The sequence below is a fragment of the Zingiber officinale genome, chromosome 7B, assembly GCF_018446385.1.
Source record: "Zingiber officinale cultivar Zhangliang chromosome 7B, Zo_v1.1, whole genome shotgun sequence".
NCBI classification, from domain to species: domain Eukaryota; kingdom Viridiplantae; phylum Streptophyta; class Magnoliopsida; order Zingiberales; family Zingiberaceae; genus Zingiber; species Zingiber officinale.
This window is the reverse complement of record NC_055999.1, coordinates 65,552,258-65,574,558: the sequence shown is the minus strand read 5'-3', so window position 1 is coordinate 65,574,558 and position 22,301 is coordinate 65,552,258.

Below are 22,301 nucleotides of genomic sequence, written 5' to 3'. Positions count from 1 at the left end.
AAATTTGATTCATGAGTCAATTTATATTAATGAATTAAGATTCATTAAATTAAAATTGACTTGAATCAAAGGTTGGATTTAACTCAACAAGGAAGAAAATTGGTCATGTTTGACTTGACCAAATGGAAGTTGAAACATCAAGTTTGACTTGATGTCTTGCCACATCATCATGAAGGTTGACTCATCCTACTTGGTATGACCAATCTAGCCACATCATTAGCCATATCATCTCCTCATTTAATGGTGTGCCACCTCATGGAGGTTACACACCAAATGCATTAATGTGGCCGGCCACATTAATGTGGGAGTTACACTAGTGTGGCCGGCCACACTAAAGGGAAAATGGGTTTTGTCTTGTGGCAATTTAATTGTGGTAAATGCTTCTTCTTCCTTGGGTGCTTCTTCCTCTCTCAACCTTGCTGATGGTAGTGGGTTTCATGGAGGAAAAGAGGAGTGTGAGTTAAATTCAAAGCCTAAGGGAAGGTGAAGGTCACAAAGGAGGGAACCAAGAGGTGTACATGTGTTTCCCCTTCTATATTCTCTCCTTTCTCACCTTTTAGATCCAATCCGAGAGCCCTAGAAAGTGCTAGCACACTTGTGGGTTCTCCTCTCCATCTTTGAGTGGTAGAAGACCACTCCTTGTTCGTGTGGATACCGCTAGAGGACCGTTCGCTTGACGGTCTCAAGATCCGGCTACCTTTGGACGTTGCGGGATTGCGAAGGGCACGCATCAAGGGTAAATGTTTTTCCCTCGTAGATCTAAGATTCGATCGTATTTTAAACTCGTACTCATATTTTTCGTTCGGTTTTACCTTGCACGAGATCCGTGGCTTGGGCGATTCGGGGTTTCCGCGACGCGAAAAGCGGTTTTCGCGGCCCGTGCAAGGCTTGTACGAGTTTGTTTTTATTTTTATGAAAAATAAAAACCTTCTGTGATTTTCTGTAAAAATTAGTTTTTTATGATTTTATGGGTAATTTTTCCGTAGAAGCGAAGCACAAGTGTCTCGGCACTTGTAGGCTTCGGCTACCGGAAAGATCTTTCAAAACCGGATTCGTTTTGCCCCAAATCCGTTTGGGACAGCGGGCTTGGGTGCCATTAGATCGCAAAGGAGCAACTCACGATGGTTAGATCATGGGTAGGGGTACTGCCCCTAACCCCGCAAGGGGATTTGCTCCGCGATCGCACCCGAAATCGCTAAAAACGAACCCGCCGGGAAGATTTTTCCGAAACGGCAATGTCTCGGCCCAAATCGTTTTGGGACAGTGGGTTTAGGTGCTGTTGGATCGCAAACGAACCCTCGCGATGGTTAGATCGCGGGTAGGGGCGCTGCCCCTGGGCCCCGCAAGGGGATCCGTTCCGCGATTGCGCCCGAAATCGCTAAACGGGACCGCCGGGAAATTTTACTCGTAAAAATTGTAAAAATTATTTTAAAAATTATAGAAAATTATGAAAATATATAATTTTGAATTATATATTAATTTTGTGATAGTCATGGCCCAAAAACCCAATATGATTGGATTGTGTTGTAATTCATAATACGGTCTGCGTGCCGTTATGTGTTTGCGCGTGTTGTATGTTTTTATTTTTCGCGACCTGCGCGTCGTGCCTTTCTCTTATATTCTTGTTGTAAATTAGATTTAGACTCGAATGTAACTCGAGTTTCAAATTGTAATGTACAAATTGGAGCGGTGGAGGGTCCACACGAGACGGAGTTCCGAGGCGGGCACGAGCAACACAAAGGTGGTCAAAGGGAGGAGCTTGGAGAAGCTGTTGACCCTAGGTTGACCAATCGATCTTCTCATTGGCTTGAGAAGATCGTAGCAGGGCCATGACTAAATCACAAATAAATTAATTAATTGCTTGTGTATGTGATGCATATTTAATAAGTAGTTAATTAATTAGTGCCTTACGATTAGATTAGATCTAAGTCGTGCACATGATGCACCCATGCGATTAGATTAGATCTAAGTCGTGCACAAGATGCATCCTTTTTCGATTAGATTAGATCTCAATCGACTCAACTCTAAATGCCTAACCGTGCCGTGATACCTATCACTACCTCGATCACATGTATTGTTGAATCTGTCAAAGCAGAGCAATACATATTATCTTGGTAGGGTACGGAGGGACAATCTTGGTCCCGCCTATCAACGCATGGGTGAATACAAACTCAATTAGATTGAGTATTCCTAGTTACTCGGTTGGATCGAGTCAACTATAGGCATTATTCCAACGGTTGGAAAAGATAGGTCAAAATCACATCTATATTAACTCTCGGGCGTATTAGCCAAAGCTAACTCGAGTTTTAATATAAATGCGGATATTGATTCTATAAACAAGAGTTGCATAGAGATGTAATTGGTAATCGTTACCTACCGATCATACTAAGCCTTGAGCGTATTAGCCAAAGTTAACTCAAGGGTTAGTATGATGTGGATCTTGTCCCACAAGAATTATAGTATTCAGTGGGAGCATCATTTAGTTAAAGGCCTAATTAAATGATTTTAAAAGAATATGATATTTATTTCTGCAAATTTTCTGTTGTAGATAACCATGACGTCGAATACGAACTCTTTCTCCCTGCGTTCTGTCCTTAAGAAGGACAAGCTCAAACAAATTTCTGGTGATGCAGGGAACACGAGAATTGTTCTCACTCGGGAGCGTAAGCATGCGTTGGAGCCCATTAGGAGGCTCCTCCACCTTGCCGCCAGCGAAGGCACCGAGATGCTTACAAGAAGCATCAAGATGGCGCATTAGTGTCCTGTCTTATGCTCGCGACCATGAACTCTGAGCTTCAGAAGCAACATGAGTTGATGGGCGCTTACGATATGGTTGAGCATCTTTGTCACCTATATCAAGGACAAGCAAGGCACTGGAAGAGGAACTCCAAAGAATACCTGGAAGATTTTAAGAAGAAGAGAAATAAGATTTCTACTTCAGGTATATATGTTATAGAAGTCAACCTCTCTATTTCTTCATCGTGGGTATTAGATACCAGATGTGCTTCGCACATTTGTACTAATGTACAAGCGCTGAGGAATAGCAGGGCATTGACGAAGGGTGAGATAGACCTACGAGTAGGCAATGGAGCACGAGTTGCTGCTATTGCTATAGGAACTTATCATCTATCTCTTCCCTCTGGGCTTGTACTAGAATTAGATGATTATTGTTATGTGCCTGCCTTGACTAAGAACATTATATCAGTTTCTTGTTTGGACAAGAAAGGATTCTCGTTTATAATAAAGAACAAATGTTGTTCTGTCTATTTAAACGATATGTTCTATTGTAGTGCACCTCTGATGAACGGACTCTATATTCTAGACCTTGAGAGCTCTATCTATAACGTTAATACCAAGAGGTTCAAATCGAACGATATGAACCACACCTATCTCTGGCACTGTCGCTTAGGTCATATAAATGACAAGCGCTTATCCCAGCTCCATAAGGATGGTTTGCTGGACTCATTTGATTTTGAATCATATGAGATATGCAAATCATGCCTACGAGGCAAGATGACCAAGACTCCCTTTAGTGGGCACAGCGAGAGAGCGACTGATCTGTTAGGACTCATACATAGTGATGTATGTGGCCCTTTCAATGTCGCTGCTAGAGGCGGTTATAGGTACTTCATCACATTTACTGATGACTTCAGTAGATATGGTTATGTGTATTTGATGACACATAAATCTGAATCCTTTGAAAAGTTCAAAGAATTCAAGAATGAAGTACAGAACCAGCTTGGCAAGAGTATTAAGGTACTTCGATCAGATCGAGGTGGAGAATACTTAAGCCATGAGTTTCGTGACTACTTAGCTGAGTGTGGGATTTTATCTCAACTCACTCCTCCTGGAACACCACAGTGGAATGGTGTATCCGAAAGGAGGAATCGTACCTTATTAGATATGGTATGGTCTATGATAAGTCACACAGATCTTCCGATATATCTATGGGGATATGCTCTAGACACGGCAGCTTTCATTCTCAACCGAGTTCCATCCAAGGCCGTGATAAAGACACCATATAGGATATGGACTGGGAGAGATGCCCAGGTGTCTTTCATGAGGATTTGGGGTTGTGAGGCTTACGTACGACGTCAAGTCTCAGACAAATTCGGACCCAAATCCGACAAGTGCTATTTCATCGGATATCCCAAGGAAACTAAGGGATATTACTTCTACATTCCCAGTCAGCACAAGGTAGTTGTGGCAAAGACTGGGATCTTTCTAGAAAGGGACTTTGTTTCTAGAAAGACTAGTGGGAGCGCGTTCGATCTTGAAGAAGTTCAAGATGCGAACAATAGCACTGATGCCTCGATGGAAATTGAACTGGAACCACAAAGTGTTGTGGATGATGTTGTTCCACAAGGAGTTGAGGAACAACAACCAGTTCAAGTAGACATACCTCTTCGCAGGTCTGATAGGGTACGTCGTCAGCCTGAGAGATACTCATTTCTCTTGTCTGACCATGATGACATTGTGCTCATAGAGGATGAGCCTACCACCTATCAAGAAGCTGTGATGAGACCAGATTATGAGAAATGGCTAGAAGCCATGAGATCCGAGATAGAATCCATGTACACCAACCAAGTATGGACTTTGGTTGATCCACCTGAAGGGGTAAAACCCATTGGGTGCAAGTGGGTCTTTAAGAGAAAGACTGACATGGATGGACTTATCTATAAGGGTCGCTTGGTAGCTAAAGGTTTCAAGCAGATTCATGGTATTGACTATGATGAAACCTTTTCTCCAGTGGCGATGTTTAAGTCCATTCAGATCATGCTTGCTATTGCAGCCTACCATGACTATGAGATATGGCAGATGGATGTCAAAACCGCGTTTCTGAATGGAAACCTACTCGAGGATGTGTACATGACACAACCTGAGGATTTTGTAGATCCACAGCATACTAGCAGAGTATGCAAGCTGCATAGGTCCATTTATGGACTAAAGCAAGCTTCTCGGAGCTGGAATCTTCGATTTGATGATGCGATCAAACAGTTTAGTTTCATCAAGAACGAAGATGAGCCTTGTGTCTACAAGAAGGTTGTAGGGGACATAGTTGTCTTCCTCATATTGTATGTGGATGACATACTACTCATTGGGAAGGACATTCCTATGCTTCAGTCTGTCAAGACCTGGTTAGGGAGTTGCTTCTCAATGAAGGACTTAGGTGAGGCATCCCGCATTCTAGGGATTCAGATCTATAGAGATAGATCTAAGAGATTGCTTGGCCTAAGTCAGAGTACATACATTGACAAGGTACTCCTTCGGTTTGCCATGCAGAACTCCAAAAAGGGATTTCTGCCGATGTCACATGGCGTGAGTCTTTCGAAGACTCAAGGTCCCTCTTCTAGAGAGGAGAGAGACCGCATGGATCAGATCCCTTATGCCTCAGCCATAGGATCGATCATGTATGCCATGCTATGTACTCGACCTGATGTCTCGTATGCTTTGAGCATGATGAGCAGATACCAGTCAGATCCAGGTGAAAGTCACTGGATAGCAGTCAAGAATAATCTTAAGTACTTAAGAAGGACTAAAGAATATTTCTTGATATATGGAGGCAATGATGAGCTAACTGTAAAGGGTTACAATGATACTAGCTTCCAGACCGACCAGGATGACTATAGATCGCAGTCGGGGTTCATATTTTGCATTAATGGTGGCGTTCTCAGCTGGAAGAGTTCGAAGCAGGATACAGTAGCTGATTCTACAACAGAAGCCGAGTACATTGCTGTATCAGAGGCAGCAAAGGAGGCAGTTTGGATCTGCAAGTTCATCACTGAACTTGGGGTGGTTCCCAGCATTGCTGACCCCATTGAGCTCTATTGTGACAACAATGGAGCTATAGCACAGGCGAAGGAACCTCGCTCACACCAGCGGACCAAGCATATACTACGGTGCTTCCATCTCATTCGAGAGATTATCGATAGAGGAGATGTGAAGATTTGCAGAGTACCTACAGAGGCTAACATCGCAGATCCCTTGACCAAGGCTTCGGCACAGAGGAAGCATGATGGTCACACTAGGTCTTTAGGCCTTAGAGCCTATACTGATTGGCACTAGTGCTAGTGGGAGATTGTTAGTTAGAGCCCTAGAGCCAATCATTTGATGATTGTATGAACTCATGTATATCATATTCTTAATAAAGGCATTGGTTTTTGGTTATTATGCTTATTTGTATTAGTGTCAGATAAAATAAGTATAGTAACGTCCTTGAGTAGAACGTTCATACCTATATCAATCGATTAGTTGAATTGATAGTGAGATGATATAGGGAACACTACTCTAAATCATTCCTAGTCGAGTATTAACATTCAGGGACAATGTTAATACAATAAGACTAGCATGTAGGTCAGCTCGATGACTTGATCTCACAAGTCATGGATATAGAGATATCAAGCTGACACATGGGTATGCATTAGAGAATGTATACTGAATGACCCGCCATGAGAAAGTATCATGGATCGTTATATGAGTGTCATATACTTTCTCATGTGGCTATTAGTATGACTATTAGTCCTTAGACCTGAAGTCACCATGGATCCCTACATAAGGAGTTATGTACTTTGGTTTCGTCAAACGTCACCCGTAACTGGGTGGACTATAAAGGCGATTACTGGGTATATAACGAATTATGCAGAGGGATGTGAGTGATGTAGATGGGATCTATCCCTCCCATATGATGGGAGCGACATCGCTATTCTTGATAGAGTGAGACCACTAAGTGTATGGCCATGCCCAAATGAGTCAACATTAGATGTTGAGCTCATTTGATCGAGTGAGTCTACTTGGAGTTCAAGATTTAGATTGATTAGAGGATGACACGGTCTATGCCTCATATTGATCAATCTAGATGTCTAGGATAGAAGGGCAATGTCACATATTGTGAGGAGTCACAATTAGTAGTCACAAGGTGATGTTGGATCTCAACATTTCTTGTAACTTGGGTAGCAATGATGTATTGCTAGATGCCGCTCATTGCTTATGTTTCTAAAGGAATTTAGAAACATTGCCAACGTTACAAGAACCTATTGGGTCACACACAAAGAACAAGTGGATGGACATTAGGTTCATATGATGAACCAATAGGATTAGATTCATATGATGGAATCAAAGATTGGATTCAAATTAGACTTATTGAGTTAGACTCAATTAGATTCAATTGTTGAATTAGTCTAATTTAAATTTGATTCATGAGTCAATTTATATTAATGAATTGAGATTCATTAAATTAAAATTGACTTGAATCAAAGGTTGGATTTAACTCAACAAGGAAGAAAATTGGTCATGTTTGACTTGACCAAATGGAAGTTGAAACATCAAGTTTGACTTGATGTCTTGCCACATCATCATGAAGGTTGACTCATCCTACTTGGTATGACCAATCTAGCCACATCATTAGCCACATCATCTCCTCATTTAATGGTGTGCCACCTCATGGAGGTTACACACCAAATGCATTAATGTGGCCGGCCACATTAATGTGGGAGTTACACTAGTGTGGCCGGCCACACTAAAGGAAAAATGGGTTTTGTCTTGTGGCAATTTAATTGTGGTAAATGCTTCTTCTTCCTTGGGTGCTTCTTCCTCTCTCAACCTTGCTGATGGTCATGGGTTTCATGGAGGAAAAGAGGAGTGTGAGTTAAATCCAAAGCCTAAGGGAAGGTGAAGGTCACAAAGGAGGGAACCAAGAGGTGTACATGTGTTTCCCCTTCTATATTCTCTCCTTTCTCACCTTTTAGATCCAATCCGAGAGCCCTTGAAAGTGCTAGCACACTTGTGGGTTCTCCTCTCCATCTTTGAGTGGTAGAAGACCACTCCTTGTTCGTGTGGATACCGCTAGAGGACCGTTCGCTTGACGGTCTCAAGATCCGGCTACCTTTGGACGTTGCGGGATTGCGAAGGGCACGCATCAAGGGTAAATTTTTTTCCCTCGTAGATCTAAGAGTCGATCGTGTTTTAAACTCGTACTCGTATTTTTCGTTCGGTTTTACCTTGCACGAGATCCGTGGCTTGGGTGATTCGGGGTTTCCGCGACGCGACAAGCGGTTTTCGCTGCCCGAAAAACCCAACACTCTCCTAGGCGGCGTCGATGGCGTGAGACCGGAGGAAAGGGGTGGAGGAGAGGAGGAGGAGAGCTCCGGCGACTTCGTCGGTCGCCGACGAAGGGCGTGAGAGGGGCAAACCCAAGCTTCTCCTTGGCTGGCGGCGGGTCCAGCTCCCTGTCCAAAAAACGCGAGCCCCCCCTCTTCAAAACCCGATCCCTCCTCTTCCTTTAAAGCCCTAGCATGTAAAAAGACCTAAGTTCCCTTGTCTTTTCCTCCTAATTTCCTCTCTGCCACTCAACTATATCCGGATCACAAGCCTCCTCTTCAAGTCTAGTCGAAGGAGGCGTGAGTCCGACTGACTGGACAGTCTATTGCAAAGAATTGAACCGCTCTCGATGTCAAAGCCAAATCGCTAAACCAATAATATAACGTCGCTCGAGCGGTCGCTATAATAGTGGTGTCGTAGGTGATGGTAACGATACCGAGCGGACCAAGTCTATAATCGGCCCGATGCTGAGCGAACAACAAAACATCAAACGAGCGGCCAAACAACAAACGATCGACGAGTACAAGGATAGTAGACCGAGCGACACGCTGGACAACGAGTAGACCGAGCAAATGAGCGATGCTGAGTGTGCGACCGCTGAGATGCCGATCGATCGAATAGATGCCTAGCGGACGATGCCGCGCGTATGACCGGAATGATGTCGATCGATCGGATAGATGCTGGGCGGGCGATGTCGCGCGTACGACAGGAATGATGTCGATCGATCGGATAGATGCTGGACGGGCGATGCCGCGCGTACGACAGGAATGATGTCGATCGATCGGATAGATGCAGGCGGGCGATGCCGTGCGTACGACAGGAATGATGTCGATCGATCGGATAGATGCAGGCAGGCGATGCCGCGCGTACGACCGGAATGATGTCGATCGGTCGGATAGATGCTGGGCGGGCGATGCCGCGCGTACGACCGGAATGACGCCGATCGGATGGATAGATGCTGGGCGGACGCTGTCGTGCGAGTGATCAAAATGACGCCGATCAGATGGATAGATGCGGGGCGGGCAATGCCGCGCGTGCGACCGGAATGATGTCGATCGGTCGGATAAATGCCGGGCGGATGATACCGCGCGTGCGACCGGAATGATGTCGATCGGTCGGATAAATGCCGGGCGGGCGATGCCGCGCGTGCGACTGGAATGATGTCGATCGGTCGGATAAATGCCGGGCGGACGATACCGCGCGTGCGACCGGAATGATGTCGATCGGTCGGATAAATGTCGGGCGGACGATACCGCGCGTTCGACCAGAATGATGTCGATCGGTCGGATAAATGCGGGGCGGGCGATGCCGCACGTGCGACCGGAATGATGTCGATCGGTCGGATAAATGCCGGGCGGACGATACCGCGCGTGCGACCGGAATGATGTCGATCGGTCGGATAAATGCCGGGCAGACGATACAGCGCGTGCGACTGGAATGATGTCGATCGGTCGGATAAATGCCGGGCGGACGATACCGCGCTTGCGACCAGAATGATGTCGATCGGAAGAATAGATACCTGGCCGTGACGACTTCTCGACCCCGAACGGGGGAGATAGATGATCATGAATCTGGTCCGTGACCAGTGAAGGTCGCTCAACCCCGAACGGGGGATATAGATATATGATGTGCTGGTCCGCTGAACTGGTCCGAAACCGGTGATGATCGCTCGTATATAATCCTCCCGGCCGATCGGCTCGGGGGTCTTCGCCATCGAGCCCGTAGCAGCTACGGGCTCGTATATAATCCTCCCGGCCGAACGGCTCGGGGGTCTTCGCCATCGAGCCCCTGGCTCGTATATAATCCTCCCGGCTGCTCGGCTCGGGGGTCTTCGCCATCGAGCCCCTGGCTCATATAAAATCCTCCCGGCTGCTCGGCTCGGGGGCCTTCGGCTTCGAGCCCCTGGCTCGGATATAAACCTCCCGGCCGATCGGCTCGGGGGCCTTCGGCATCGAGCCCCTGGCTCGTATATAATCCTCCCGGCTGCTCGGCTCGGGGGTCTTCGCCATCGAGCCCCTGGCTCGTATATAATCCTCCCGGCTGCTCGGCTCGGGGGTCTTCGCCATCGAGCCCGTAGCAGCTACGGGCTCGTATATAATCCTCCCGGCCGAACGGCTCGGGGGTCTTCCCCATCGAGCCCCTGGCTCGTATATAATCCTCCCGGCTGCTCGGCTCGGGGGTCTTCACCATCGAGCCCCTGGCTCGTATATAATCCTCCCGGCTGCTCGGCTCGGGGGTCTTCGCCATCGAGCCCCTGGCTCGTATATAATCCTCCCGGCTGCTCGGCTCGGGGGTCTTCACCATCGAGCCCGTAGCAGCTACGGGCTCGTATATAATCCTCCCGGCTGCTCGGCTCGGGGGTCTTCGCCATCGAGCCCCTGGCTCGTATATAATCCTCCCGGCTGCTCGGCTCGGGGGTCTTCGTCATCGAGCCCGTAGCAGCTACGGGCTCGGATATAAACCTCCCGGCCGATCGGCACGGGGGCCTTCGTCTTCAAGCCTGTGGCTCGGATATAAACCTCCCGGCCGATCGGCACAGAGGCCTTCGTGAGTGTTCGGATATATACCTCGTCAGCTGCCGTGGTCTTGAGGTGGCAGCTATCCGGCGTCGTTCATCTTCACGTTCCAGATAGGCGATCGGCATGGGGGCCTTCATCTTCGAGCATGTCTGATATAACCCTCCCGGCCGCTCGGCACGGGGGCCTTCGTCTTCGAGCCTGTGGCTCGGATATAAACCTCCCGGCCGATCGGCACGGGGGCCTTCGTCTTCGAGCCTGTGGCTCGGATATAAACCTCCCGGCCGATCGGCACGGGGGCCTTCGTCTTCGAGCCTGTGGCTCGGATATAAACCTCCCGGCCGATCGGCACGGGGGCCTTCGTCTTCGAGCCTGTGGCTCGGATATAAACCTCCCGGCCGATCGGCACGGGGGCCTTCGTCTTCGAGCCCGTGGCTCGGATATAAACCTCCCGGCCGATCGGCACGGGGGCCTTCGTCTTCGAGCCTGTGGCTCGGATATAAACCTCCCGGCCGATCGGTCTTTGTCTTCGAGCCTGTGGCTCGGATATAAACCTCCCGGCCGATCGGCACGGGGGCCTTCGTCTTCGAGCCTGTGGCTCGGATATAAACCTCCCGGCCGATCGGCACGGGGGCCTTCGTCTTCGAGCCTGTGGCTCGGATATAAACCTCCCGGCCGATCGGCACGGGGGCCTTCGTCTTCGAGCCTGTGGCTCGGATATAAACCTCCCGGCCGATCGGCACGGGGGCCTTCGTCTTCGAGCCTGTGGCTCGGATATAAACCTCCCGGCCGATCGGCACGACGGCGTTCGTCTTCGAGCCTGTGGCTCGGATATAAATCTCCCGGCCGATCGGCACGGGGGCCTTGACTCGAAGAAATAATACAGATCATATAACTAACCGAGAACAGATAACGGAAAAACTGACCTAGGTCATGAGAATGGCAAAACTCTCCGGCATCGTCCATCTTCACGTTCCAGATCAGGCGCGTTCCCACAGACGGCGCCAATTTGTTCCTGTCTGGAAGCTGAGAAGACGAACCTGCCGGTATGACGTGTCTGGAGGGTTGACCGCATCCTCTTGACCCGGTGGTGATCTGTCCGCTGCGTTGACCAGATCGTCAGAAGTCCTCCTCCGGTCAACTGTACCTGTATCCAGCGACCGGGTCGCCCCAGCCTCTGGTACCTCGGTGCTCGAGGCGAATCCCATAGATATATGAGCAATCAAATACTAATGATAGAATAGTTAACTAAATGCAGAAAAGGTACGAGAACGTACCCTGGCCCAAGGCGGCGCCCTCGGATGGATGGAGGAGCTGATCGAGTCGCGGTCACCTGGAATAGTGAAGGCATCTGAGCCGACTAAAGAGGAGGTCTGGAGGTGGCAACATGGAGCCTAACACTGCGGGGCTCCGAGAGGTGAGATACAACCGGAATACGACGGCGACACGGCCGGCATATGACATCGGCTCGCAGGCCGGGATATAACATACAGTCACGACTCAAAGGCCGGTCAATAGCAACAGCTCAAAACACCCATAGTGCTACAAAGAACCAAGCACCACGGCTCGATGGCCGAACACATCACGGACGGCTGCCGGAGATGCCACAGTGGATCCTATCTATGCCTCAAATAATGGACAAGACGACTATAAGGCCGTCGGAGTCAGCTATAAGGCTGCCAGGAGAGGTGGCAGCGGCTGGAGAAGTGGCAGTGGCCGCTGTACAGCGCCAGACGCGGGAAGAGGTGGCTGTTGGTGGCTGTGACGGCTTCTGGATGCGGCGACGATGGCCATGGGAGGCTGAGGTGGCTGCTGGCGGATGCTCCGGCCGCTGGGGATGGCGCCGAGCGCTGGAGGCGGTGCCGACCGCTGTGTAGGAGGCGACGCCGGAAGAGGAGGCGGCGCTGGACGCCGTACGCCGTACGCGACGGCGGTGCTAGGTTTCTCCCTGGCAGCGGTGAAAACGCCCTCTCCTAGGCGGCGTCGATGGCGTGAGACCGGAGGAAAGGGGTGGAGGAGAGGAGGAGGAGAGCTCCGGCGACTTTGTCGGTCGCCGACGAAGGGCGTGAGAGGGGCAAACCCAAGCTTCTCCTTGGCTGGCGGCGGGTCCAGCTCCCTGTCCAAAAAACGCGAGCCCTTCCCTCTTCAAAACCCGATCCCTCCTCTTCCTTTAAAGCCCTAGCATGTAAAAAGACCTAAGTGCCCCTGTCTTTTCCTCCTAATTTCCTCTCTGCCACTCAACTATATCCGGATCACTTTCCTTTTATGATGGTTTTAAAAGAGAGTTTTAAATTTTAAAATCTTTCCTTTTATAGCTTTCTACAAAGGAATAAAAGAGAGATTTGAAATCTTTACTTATTTGTAGTTATCTATAATGTGAAAAAAAGATTTTAATTTTTATTATAAAACTTTCCTTTTTGTAACCATATTTTATTTTAAATCTTTTCTTTTATAGATATCCATAAAAGTATTTAAAAGAGAGAGATTTTAATATATAAAACATTCCTATTATAACTATCCATAAAATGGATTTTAAAAGAGATATTTTAATTTTGTTTAAAATCTGATCCTGTACGAACGCAGAATCAATGGACGCTGGGCACGTGGCGCTCTCCGAAGTGTTGACGTAGATCTCCGACCAGTCGTGTGGACCTCCGGCGAACCTGCAAAGAAGTCGGGCCGGGAAGGGGTTCTCGGTGACGACCCTCCGACGCTCAAGTCAGGCAAGTGGAAACTAAGAAGTGGCTTCGAATGTATGAGATCGCGTACCTCCGGCGAAGTATGAAGGCTCTTATATAGAGCTGTGGGGAGGCTCGTGCACACCTACTGAGGCATACACGTGTCCTGGTACCATACCTTAGCATGGGCTTGTCAGAGGAACATGCCTGACACCATACTACTACAGTCTGATCACCTCTTTGATGGGACAGCAGATCCTTCCGTCGTACTATTCTATGTATGGCCTGGTCATCGAACATACCTGCTGTCAGAAAATGATGTTCCCTAACGTCCCCTTGCCTTTGTCTTCTTTTCCCTGACGCCAAGCGTCCAAGCGCTCGGCCATCTGCAATCGTCCGACCGGGCCTAAGTATAGGTCCAACCGGGTGCTTGGCTGAGACAGCTTCCACAGTCTGGATGTTCCATGAGCGTCGGAACCCCGAGTCCTCGCCGGGTCGTCTTTGATTCCGCTAGGATCCCGCTCGTCCGGTCGGTCGTTTGACCTTTGACCTCCACGTGGCGTTGACTTCCCTCAAAGGGGGTCCCCCGTCGTTACTGCCGGATCACTTGCCTCCCCTTCAAGTCTAGTCGAAGGAGGCGATTAGTCTGACTGACTGGACCATCAGTTTCGCCAAGCGGCGTCCATAAGCAACTATCCTCCACTCGGCCCCCACGGGAGCAGCTAAAACGCCAGTCAACGCCAACCCTCCTTGGTATCTTTTCGAAGTTTTCGCCAATCTCCATCATTAAGGTCGAGCACGCGCTTTGTGCCTCGTTAAGGTGCTCCTTAAATGCTTCCCCGTGATGGAATGCCACGTGTCCTTGCTAACGTCATCGTACGGCGACGGCGCCGCGGGTGACGAGACCGAGGCGGTTTGAAATGAACAGTGCGATGCGTGCTCCAATTCTCGTGACCTGGATCCGACGGTGGAGGCCGCTCGGGTTCCACCCTATAAAGGCTTCTCTTCATTCCTTCGCCTCACTTCTGCTGTCGCGTGCTTACCGCTGCTTCTCCCGTTCCAGATTTCCGGCGATCTTGCTCTTCTGTTTTCGGCGATCTCCGGTGCGCTTCCCTCGATCCTCCTCTTCGTTGTAAGGTTCTCCTTCTTTCTCTCTTTGGTTCTTGTGTTTTCTTTGCATTTCTTTCCCGAGTTTCGATCCTCGGGGCATTGTTTCGTTTGCTGTCTTCTTTCTCCTCTCCTATACCTTTCTTTGCCTTTTTTGATTTCGTCCGTTCGGACAATGGCCCATTCCTCTCAATCCCAAGACCAAACTCTCGGCCCGTGGTATGTTACCATGGAGTCACGCTTCGATCGGCGTGACGCCGATATTCTGATAAATAACTTTGACATCCCTTCCGACCTCAAAATTATCTTACCCACTCCCTCCGCTCGGCCACACAAACCGCCGCGCGGAGCCTTTTGTGTTTTTCGCGACCAGTTCACTGCCGGTCTGCGACTTCCAATTCATCCCTTTATCATTGACGTTTGCAATTTTTTCGGCATTCCGCTCGGAAGCCTAGTACCCAACACTTTCCGCCTTCTATGCGGCGTTGTCGTCCTATTCAAAATCCATAACATTCCCCTCCGACCGGAAGTTTTCTACTATTTCTACTACCCTAAACAGTCTGAGCCGGGCACTTACATGTTCCAGGCTCAGCCCGGCTTAGTTTTCTTCAATAAACTACCTTCTTGCAATAAGCATTGGAAAGAATTCTACTTTTATATTCGCCTTCCCGAGCGGACTCCCTTCCGAACCCAATGGCAGGTCGGACATCCTCTCTCCCCAGAACTCAAAAGGTTCAAGACCCGGCCGGACTATCTTCATGCCGCCAACATGTTAGCCGGTCTGAAGTTTGACATCACGAAGTTCCTGCCAGAAGGGGTGATGTACATATTCGGCCTGAGCCCGATCAGAACCCCCCTCCTGAGCGGCTTCGGTAAGAATTTTATTTGTACATTTGCTTTGATTGCTAACTGATTTTCTCCTTTGTCCTTTGCAGCGAATATTGTCATGGAGTCGGTGATGGCTGGTATTTTGAAGAGGAAGGCGACGGCGCTCGAGGTCGCGGCTGCAAAAGAGATGGAGACGCTTGGCATCCAGCCGGTCGGCTCTAATGAAGGGGAGAGCGGGACTCACGAGGAGTCGGCCGCTCAGGCTTCTCTCCCGGAGCCAGCGGTGGGAGCAACTGTTAGCCAAGAGCCTTCCATCCGGGGGGAAGGCTCCGCTCAGGAAGAAGAGCGGCCTCTCCGACAAAAGAGGCGCCGAGTGGATACTCCCCTCCGATCGGCCACGTCTGCGGTCCAGCCGTCCGAACGGGCCATCGCAGTTGCTCGCAGTAAAGCTCCAGAGGTCGAGGTGATTTCGTCCGATCGGACCCCATCGCAATTGGACACGTCGGCGGACCCCTTGGAGGCCATACCCGTCAGCTCCCTTCCGCCCGCTCCTCGCCAAGTTCAACGTTCAACAATTCTGTCCCAGTTTTCGGTACCGGCCTCTGATCCTTCCCCGGCTTCCGCTCAAACTACACCCGGTCGGCGCCGCACCGTCAGGGTCTCGCTTCACCTCCCAACCGAAGAATTGTTGCCCGAGGCCGCTCGACCAACCGCGCCCGAGCACATGATCACAATGAAGGGGCCTCTGGCCGAAATGTGGGCTGACGCTCGGGCACACGTCGCTATGATTCCTCTCAGCAACTTGGCCAATAGCCACATGCAGCAGGCCACGGGGGTAAGTCTATTTTCTCAAAGTTCTTTACGCATTCTGCCCGATCGGCTATTAACAATTTTTCTTTTGTCAGAGATGGGTGGAGGAGATCGCTGTCTCCAACCGTCTGGCGATGGTGGACGAAGAATTGAGAAGACTGAAGGCTGCAGGCGGTCCGCCCGGCTCCCAAGGCCTTTCTTACTCTGAGCTGCAGAAAGAGCTCAAGAAGGCCCAAGACTTGTTGGCGGCCGAGCAGAAGAAGATGGCCGATCAGGCCCACACTTTGGCTGAGCTCGAGCGGCAAGTCAAGACGCTCGACCAAAAAATAAGCCTAGCCACCACTCGGAAAAACACGGCTATCTCCGATCTGGAGAAAAAGAATGTCGAGGCTCGGGGCTTGGAGCAGAAAGTAAAGGAGTTGATGGAGCAACTAGCCAACGAGAAGATTGCCCGATCGGATGAGGTGGTGAAGCTCGAGACTGCTTTACAAGAACATCAGGCGGCCGCCGATGCTTCCCGAGCGGCCCTTAAAGAATATCAGGAGGCCGAACCAGGCCGGGTCACTGCCTTGAGACAAAATTACATCCGTTCGGCCGAATTTTCAGAGAAAGTTTGCGAGCGGATGTACATGGCCTTTGAACTTGCCATGAACGCCACGACAGAATACTTGAAGTCCAAAGGGCAACTTCCCGATTCCGCCGTTATCCCTGCTCAGGACCAGGCAACACTCCTCAACAACATCCCGAAGGATCTCTACGAGTATTTAGAATAGAAGCTTATATGTAATCTGGCCGCTCGGCTAAAAATGATCACTTTTTTGTAATTCAAGCGCTCTGCCTTAATGTCTTAAATGTTATCCTTTCTCTTGCTTTTTCATTTATTAATCAGTATGTGTGCTGGCCGCTCGGATTACCAACTACCGTTGTTCGTATTCCCTTAATTATCCTCGTTATTCGCCTTTCCTCCCACCTTTCTCATGTTCGAAAGGGATTTTTACGAAGTATTTTGCATAGCTAGTCCGCTCGGCTGAATATATCCTATTTTGCAAACGAGATTTCCGCCGGACATTCACGAAGTACTTTTGGTTACTTGACCGATCGGCCAAATGACATAAAAAGTTACCTCTTTATTGTCGTTTTCCGGCTCGGAGGGTTTATAGTCGCCGGCTCGACTCTCAATTTTTAACGTCGGAGCTCGACGGTCTTCCGCTCGGAGGGTTTATAGTCGCCGGCTCGACTCTCGATTATTAACGTCAGAGCTCGACGGTCTTCCGCTCGGAGGGTTTATAGTTGCCGGCTCGACTCTCGATTTTTAACGTCGGAGCTCGACGGTCTTCCGCTCGGAGGGTTTATAGTCCCCGGCTCGACTCTCGATTTTTAACGTCGGAGCTCGACGGTCTTCCGCTCGGAGGGTTTATATTCGCCGGCTCGACCCTCGATTTTTAACGTCGGAGCTCGACGGTCTTCCAAGGCTAATTTCAACATTGCCGTTCGGCGAAGATTGCCAAATGCGTTATCATTTTGCTTCCTGCATTAAAAGAACACAGGCGACCAAGAGATACACAAAATGAATTACATCAGCGCACCTCTCACCCAGCTCGGTACGGCTGGAGATGATTTGCGCTCCATGGTCGGTCCAGTTGTCGTCCATCTTCATCTTCTAAATAATAAGCACCCGAGCGGAGGTTTTCGATGACTTTGAAGGGACCCGCCCAAGGAGCCTCCAGCTTGCCAACGTCGCCGACCGGCCTTACTTTCTTCCACACTAGGTCGCCGACTTGGAATGCTCTAGGGATCACGCGCCGGTTATAATTCTACTTCATCCTCTGCCGGTACGCCATCAGCCGGACGGACGCTTTGGCTCGCTCTTCATCAATCAAGTCCAATTCCATATTCCTCCGCTCGGCATTGTCATCATCATAGTTCTGGATCCGGACGGACTCGACGCCAACTTCAACCGAGTTAACCACTTCACCGCCGTACACTAAATGGAATGGCGTGATGCCCGTTCCCTCTTTTGGAGTCGTGCAGATGGCCCATAGGACGCCTGGCAGTTCGTCCACCCAACTTCCCCCTATGTGGTCAAGTCGAGCTCGGAGAATTCTGAGTATTTCTCTGTTGGTTACTTTCGCTTGGCCATTACTCTGGGGATATGCCACGGAAGTGAAGTGTTGCTCAATGCCATAACTTTTGCACCATTCTTCGAGCTGCTTCCCGACGAACTGCCGCCCATTATCAGATACGAGCCGACGAGGAATGCCGAACCGACAGATTATATGCTGCCAGATAAACTTTTTAACCATTTGCTCTGTGATCTTCGCCAGCGGCTCGGCCTCCACCCATTTGGAGAAATAGTCGACCACCACCAGTAGAAACTTCCGCTGACCGATCGCCATAGGGAATGGACCCACAATATCCATTCCCCACTGATCGAACGGACAGGATACCGTAGACACTTTCATCTCCTCTGCCGGTCGGTGGGAGAAGTTGTGGTACTTCTGGCAGGAGAGGCACGTCGCGACGGTCCAAGCGGCGTCTGTTTGCAGGGTTGGCCAGAAGTATCCGGCCAGCAAGATCTTCTTGGCCAGCGATCGTCCGCTCGGATGTCCCCTGCACGATCCTTGGTGTACTTCGTGGAGGATGTACTCCGCATCCTCCGAGCTTACACACTTCAACAGTGGGCGAGAGAAGGCCTTCTTGTAGAATTGGTCTCCAATGAGCGTGAACCGACCGGCTCTCCTCCTTAATAGCTGGGTTGCTTCCCGATCGGATGGTGTTGCCCCCGATCGAAGAAACTCCATGATGGCCATCCTCCAATCGCTCGGAAACGCGAGGCCCTCCATCCGATCGACGTGAGCCACCAAAGCTACTTGTTCAATCGGCTGCTGGATGACGACCGGTGATATTGAACTTGCTAGTTTGGCCAACTCATCTGCCGCCTGGTTTTCCGCTCGGGGTATCTTCTGGATAATGACCTCTCTGAAGTTAGCCTTGAGCTTTTCGAAGGCTTCAGCGTAAAGTTTGAGCCGAGCGTTGTTAATCTCAAAAGTGCCCGAGAGTTGTTGAGCGGCCAACTGGGAGTCCGAATGGAGTGTTACACGACCGGCTCCTACATGCCGGGCTGCCTACAAGCCGGCTATGAGGGCTTCATACTCTGCTTCATTGTTTGTGGCTCTGTATTCCAACAGGACGGATAGATGCATCCGTTCTTCTTGTGGAGAGAGTAATAACACCCCAATTCTGCTTCCGAGCCGAGTGGACGACTCATCCACGAAAATTTTCCACATAGCTTCGGGCTCGGTCTTTTGCACCTCGGTGACAAAATTTGCCAAGGACTGCGCCTTTATCGCCTACCGGGGTTGATACTAAATATCAAACTCACTCAACTCCGTTGTCCACTTGATGAGTCGTCCGGACGCTTCTAGGTTCAGCAGCATTCTCCCCAATGGGCTATTCATCCGGACGATGATTGTATGTGCTAGGAAATCAGGACGAAGTCTCCGAGCGGCGAGGACCAAAGCAAAAGCCAGCTTCTCGAGTCCGATGTAGCGAGATTCAGCGTCTTTTAAAATATGGCTTAAGAAATACACAGGTTCTTCTCCGCTCGCCCTCACTAATGCCGAGCCTACTGCCTGCTCAGTTGAAGATAAATAGATACAGAGCGGCTCACCTACAGCTGGCTTGGCTAGCATGGGCAAAGAGTTCAGATATGTCTTCAGTTCTTCAAACGCCCGATCGCATTCTTCATCCCACTGAAACTTAGTAGCTTTGTGCAAGATTTTGAAAAACGGGAGGCTCCGATCGGCTGTCTTCGAGATGAATCTGGACAATGCTGTTATCCGACCGGTCAAGCGCTGTACTTCCCTCAAGTTTCTTGGGGGTGGCATATCTTGTAATGCTTTCACCTTACTGGGATTTGCCTCGATGCCCCGCTCGGTCACTATATATCCCAAGAAATGCCCATCTTTTGCCCCGAACAGACACTTCTGAGGGTTCAGCTTAACTCCATACTTCCTCAGCGTTCAGAAAGTCTCCTCCATGTCTTTAAAGAGATCGGCCGCTCGGAAGGACTTGATGAGAATATCATCCACGTACACTTCCAAATTTCGCCCGATCTACTCCTTGAATACTTTGTTCATCAAGCGCTGGTAAGTTGCTCCCGCGTTCTTCAGTCCGAATGGCATCACATTGTAGTAGTAAGTGCCGTCGGCTGTAACGAAGCTGACCTTCTCTTGATCGTCTCGGGCGAGCGGCACTTGATGGTAGCCCTGATAGGCGTCGAGCATGCATATCAACTCGCAGCCGGCTGTGGAGTCCACCAGTTGATCGATCCGGGGCAGAGGATAAAAATCCTTTGGGCATGCTTTGTTGAGATCCTGGAAATCGATGCAAACTCTCCACTTGTTGCCCAGCTTGGAGACTAGTACCACGTTCACCAGCCAGCTCGGGAACTGGACCTCGCGTATGTGGCCGGCCTCCAGGAGCTTCTCGACCTCCACTCGGATGATGGCGTTTTGTTCTGCACTGAAGTCCCTCTTCCTTTGCTTCACTAGCTGAGCGTCCGGTCGGACGTGGAGCTCGTGCTGCGCTATACTTGGCAAAATTCCGGGCAGCTCATGTGTTGACCAAACGAAGACATCATAGTTTCTCTGGAGACATTTGATCACTTCCTCTTTCTGGCTCGCCTCCAGATCGGCCACAATGAATGTGGTAGCCTCCGATCGAGTTGGGTGAATCTGCACTTCCTCTTTTTCTTCATACACCAAAGAGGGTGGTTTTTCGGTTATGGCATTTACCTCGATCCGTGGCGCCTTCCGAGCGGAATTAGCTTCAGCTCGGACCATCTCGATGTAGCATCGCCGAGCTGCCAGCTGGTCTCCTCGCACTTCTCCCACTTTATCTTCCACCGGGAACTTGATTTTCTGGTGGAAGGTGGAGACGGCCGCTCAGAACTCGCTGAGCGCCGGTCGCCCCAAGATAACGTTGTATGCTGAGGGAGAGTCAATAACGACGAAGTTTGCAGTCTGCGTCCTTCTGAGCGGCTCCTCTCCCAGCGAAATAGCCAGTCAGACATGTCCGATCGGCAGAACTTCATTGCTCGTAAACCCGTAGAGGGGGGTTGTCATAGGCAGCAGCTCGACTCGATCTATTTGCAGTTGGTCAAAGGCCTTCTTGAATATAATATTGACCGAGCTTCCTGTATCAATGAAAACGCGGTGAATAGTATAGTTAGCTATTACCGCTTTGATGAGGAGAGAGTCGTCATGTGGCACTTCGACTCCCTCCAAGTCCCTAGGCCCGAAACTGATTTCGGGACTGCTCGCCCGTTCTTGGCTGCAGCCGACCGCATGGATCTGAAGCTGTCTGACGCTCGCCTTCCTTGCTCTGTTGGAGTCACCTCCGGTCGGCCCCCCAGTGATGATGTTGATTTCACCTCGGGAAGTGTTACTTCTATTTTCTTCTTCTCGAGCGGACGACCTAGGCCGTTCCTTAGACACCCGGGGATTGTTCTCGTGCCTCTGAGGGTGATACCGCTCGGGAGACTGTCGTCGATCGGTTTCACGGTGTCGTTGTTGCCTGTCGGACGATGGCGATCGACGATGGCCACCCCAGGGCACGGGGTGGGCGATCAGGGGAAGGCTCCAGCAATCTCTTGTATTATGCACGTCTGTCCGGTGAAATGAGCAAAACATTGGGGTCCATACCTTCTTTTTAGGTTTGGGCCGCTCGGTAGATACTTCTTGAATGGCGTGGGATCTTGCATGTTACTGGGGGTGGGCTGCTTCAGCTCGCGGTCCTCTGGGTGGCTGATGAGCAGTGTGCGGCTTAGGCTCGATAGTGGGCGCCCGCTCGGTTGGAGCTTCCTTCCTTCGGGCCGCCTGGGCTTCCTCCACATTGATGTATTCATTAGCCCGGTTTAACATATGATTATAGTCTCAGGGCGGCTTCCGAATGAGCGAGCGGAAGAAGTCCCCGTCCACGAGGCCTTGCGTGAACGCGTTCATCATCGTTTCTGAGGTGGCCGTTGGAATATCCATGGCCACCTGGTTGAATCGTCGTATATAAGCTTTGAGCGGCTCTCTGGGCTCTTGCTTGATGGCGAACAGACTGACACTTGTCTTCTGATAACGCCAACTGCTTGCGAAATGGTGGAGGAAGGCTGTACGAAACTCCTTGAAACTTGTAATGGATCCGTCTGGCAACCTCCGGAACCACCGTTGAGTCGATCCCGAGAGGGTGGTAAGTAACACCCGGCACTTTACTC